The sequence below is a fragment of the Eumetopias jubatus genome, unplaced genomic scaffold (assembly GCF_037043125.1).
Source record: "Eumetopias jubatus isolate StellerSeaLion01/CBP00866 unplaced genomic scaffold, mEumJub1_p1.0 scaffold_6, whole genome shotgun sequence".
Taxonomy (NCBI): Eukaryota; Metazoa; Chordata; class Mammalia; order Carnivora; family Otariidae; genus Eumetopias; species Eumetopias jubatus.
Window position 1 is genome coordinate 147,381,491 of NW_028274812.1, and position 4,134 is coordinate 147,385,624.

The 4,134-nt window shown below is 47.5% G+C and overlaps 1 non-coding gene across 1 annotated transcript; it reads left to right on the forward strand.

Annotated features, from left to right (window-relative positions):
- The first annotated feature begins 295 nt into the window (after positions 1–295).
- TRNAS-GCU (transfer RNA serine (anticodon GCU)) lies at positions 296–377 on the forward strand. The gene has a single exon. It is a non-coding gene; the product is annotated as a tRNA-Ser (tRNA).
- The last annotated feature ends 3,757 nt before the right edge of the window (positions 378–4,134 follow it).

Below are 4,134 nucleotides of genomic sequence, written 5' to 3' on the forward strand. Positions count from 1 at the left end.
AGCCAGGGCGATCGGAAAACAGGAATGCGCGGCGAGTTCCGCTCGGGAGGCGGGGAATCCGTCCCGGGAGAGCGGGGTGCACGCGTGGGGGTGCGCGCCCGGGGCGGGGAGGAGCAGGTGTCTGCGGGGGAACGCACCCACCACTCCCGTGCGGTCGGTTTTGGGGAGTACTTTCGGACGCCTGACTGACTGTGGTTGTGACGAGTAAGCCGCGGAAAGGGTGAAGGGACGTGTTGCTGCACACCTTGTGGAGGACAGCAGGGAGGGAGGAATCGGGCGGCTGCGGCTGCCGTGCGACGAGGTGGCCGAGTGGTTAAGGCGATGGACTGCTAATCCATTGTGCTTCGCACGCGTGGGTTCGAATCCCACCCTCGTCGGCCGGTTCTTTTGCTCGGTGAGTTACTGCCTCACTCTCCGCCCAGTTGGGTAATTCCCTCGAATCCTCCCTGTTCTCTGCTTCTTCAGTAGCACTTACTGTACTGGAACTTCCTTGGTTGATTGATTTCCTTCGTGTTTCATTCCCACATCAACTTTTCATTCCCACATCAACTTTTCATTCCCTTGTAAGTTTTGCTTTGCACGGATTCCCCACTGAGGAAACAACTGAAAAATTGAGGACCATAGAAAAATATTGCCTAACAAAGAGGAACTGATAAGATTGTCTACAGAGTAATATACACAAAATTGTCTATATTAAACCTCACAGGTTATTTAAGTCATTTTCAGACTAATGTTACCTCTACTGCAGTTTTCGTCTATTATCTTTTTTTAAAAACATTTTATTTATTTATTTGAGAGAGAGAGAGAATGAGAGATAGAAAGCACGAGAGGGAAGAGGGTCAGAGGTAGAAGCAGACTCCCCGCTGAGCAGAGAGCCCGATGTGGGACTCGATCCGGAGACTCCAAGATCATGACCTGAGCCGAAGGCAGTCGCTTAACCAACTGAGCCACCCTCGTCTATTATCTTTTATTCTAACTTTAAAAGCAACCGTTATTTCCTAAGGATTCTTGTCTTTGACAAGGAGAAGAATGTATTCTCAGAGGTATGACAAAACTAAAAGTGACATTGCCAGTTAGGGCTAAAGATTTCTTCCTGAGGAAAACAAAGAAAAATATTAGTATTGTGTAGTTTCTACTTGTAATTTCTATCTTGGCAGACATTTTGGGGGAAAAAATAACATTCATTTTTTCCAAGACACCTGCTTTTTATTTATTTTTATTTTTAAAATTAATTAATTTAAGGAAGCTCTATACCCAGTGCAGGGCTTGAACTCACAACCTCAAGATCAAGAGCTGCATGCTCTACGAACTGAGCCACCTGGGTGCCCCTATTATTTCTATTTTTGATAAGTTCTACAGTCACATGATTCAAAAACTATAAAAAGCTATACAGCAAGTTTTGTTTTGTTTTTTAAAGATTTTATTTATTTACTTGACAGAGAGAGAGGGAACATAAGCAGGGGGAGTGGGAGAGGGAGAAGCAGGCTTCCCGCGAGCAGGGAGCCCGATGCGGGGCTCGATCCCAGGACCCCAAGATCATGACCCGAGCCCAAGGCAGACGCTTAACGACTGAGCCACCCAGGTGCCCCTATATGGCAAGTTTTGTCACCAGTTACCCTCCCCACCAGGAGGACACTATTAGCCCTCAAGTATCCTTCCAGAAACAAAGTATGTGTATATAATATTTAGCTCTCAAGATATATCATTAAATGAAAAAGAACATAGTGCAAGACAATATGTAGATGGTACTTATAAAAAGAAGTAAACATATCTACATTTGAATATATACACCATTTTGCGTGTGTGTGTCTGCATCTGTCATATAAATATCTAGCAGCAGTGTGCTGTGTTCTAGGGTATATTCATTTGTGAGATATTGCCACATTTCCTCCATGGGGGTTGTATTGATTTACAGTCCCCACCAAAGTGGAAAGACCAGACCACACCTGCTTGTGCGACCCTCTAAGGGGGAGTATTATTTGACCTAATGTTGTCACATCATCTAAATGGAGGAACAAGAAGGAAATGATTAGGAATCCCAAATAATGTTATAAGCTTGGTAGTCTTGGTTTATCACAGAGTTTCTGAGTAACCACTGGCAGTTTATAAATTGGACTGATTAAATATTTAAGATTTAATTGATTTCAGGGATTGGTGTGGTTGAACCTGTGTTTGCCCTGAGGGTAAAACTCGTTTGATTGCTTTATTAGAATGAAATCTTGAAATGTCTAAGTTAGAGGTCTGGATGGACCATTGGATTCAAAGCTTTAGATCTTATGCAACACGTGAAGGCACTCTACTTCCCTAGTTCTCAAAAGTGTGTTTTTCCCCGCCAAAATAGCATCATCATCACCAGGAAACTTGCTAGAAATACAAACTGTAGGGCTGGGCGCAACAATACGTGCTTTAACAAGCTCCAGGTAATGCTAATTTATACTACAGTTTGAAACTACTACTTCTGTTTTGTTTCAAAACATGGCTGACCTGGTTTCTCTTCTCTCCAGTACCCGCTTTTACCCACGTGTCTCCCATCTTTCCAACATCCACATGATGAGTGTTTGTCTGGAACCTTCCCGGCTCTGCCTGGCGCAGTGTCTCCAACCCCTACGCCGTCCAGGTCTAGAGCGGGGACCCTCGGGGCAAGCTCAGGTGGGTGTGAAAGACGTCAGCCCACACCGCCAGAAACAAACCCGTAGAATGACAAAGTCCGCGTATGGAATCGATGCAGCGACGGGAGACCCCAGAGTCATGGGGGTGCGGCTCCGCAAGGCGGGGAGACGTGGCCTCGTGGAGTGAGTCCCCGGGGAAGCGCTCCGAGGACACGCGGGACGAGGGGGTCCGGGCGCTGGCTGTTTCCAGGCGGGACCAGGAGAATCGAGGGTTGTCTGGGGACGGGGCGCGGTCAGCACAGGGCGGCGGGGCGGGCCGCAGGGGGGCGGGGGGGGAGCGACCCGGTGTTCACACTCTCCTCCGGCAGCCCTTGCCGGTGGCCCCGCGCGCTGGCGGGCGGCAGGGAGGCCCCCGAGGGTCCCCGGGACTCTGGGCTTCCGCGGGACTCACAGACATGGTCGCTCCCCGAGGCTGAGTGAAGGCGGCCGGACCCAGGGCCCAGACCCGAAGTCCTCAGCGCCCACCCTGCCCAGTGCGACGATCCTCTCCCGTCCGCCCCGGGATGCTTGGGACGGGTGCACCTGCGCTTCTCCTGCGGTGCGCGACTCAGCGGGGCGGCGGCATCAGCTCGGGACCCTCCGGAGAGCTGGGTTTGGGCCAAGGCAGGGGAAACCGGAGCGCAGGTGCCACAGTTTGTTCCTGCTGAAGAAGAGGCAACGGAGCGAGTGACCTGGGGTCCGGCCGTGAAGTCGCTGTCACGCACGTCTGGTGGGAGAAAAGCCTTTGCGGGGGGAGGGGGGAGGGGGCGGCAAACTGGCGCGTTATCGCCCTTTAAAAAATAGGTACCAGACTTCAAAAGTAGAGTCACACATGTATGGTCAACTGATGTTCATCAAAGATGCCAAGGTGATTCAGGGAATTCTCTAGACGGAGAAGGAGAGTCTTTTCAACAAACAGTTATGCAGCATTTGGACAGGCAGCTGGGGGGGAGGGGGAGGCTGAATCTCCATTCTTAACTCACACCGTATACAAAAATTAACTCACGAGGGCGCATAGACATAAAACCTAAAACTGAAATTTCTAAAAGAAAGCATAAGAGAAAATCTTTGTGATGTGAGTTTGGTAAATATTTTTAGAATAAAACACAGAAAACAAACTATAAAAGAAAAATAGATAACTTAGACTTTATCAAAATCAAAAACTTCTGTTCTTTGAAAAGCACTGTTAATACAAATGAAAGGACAAGGCTCAGACTGGGAGAGAATATTTGCAAAGCACATATCTGATATATATATAAAAAAAAGGCTCGTATCCAAAGTAAAGAACTCTTACAATTCACAATAGGAAAAAATCCCATATTCCATTAAAATGGGGGAACAATTTTAATTTAGACTTCAGCAAAGAAAATATATAGATGGCAAATAAGCACCTGAAAAGATCTCAATATCATAGTTATGAAGGAAATTCAATTAAAACCACAATGAAATACCACTACACTCTTACTATAATGGCTAAAAAAATTAT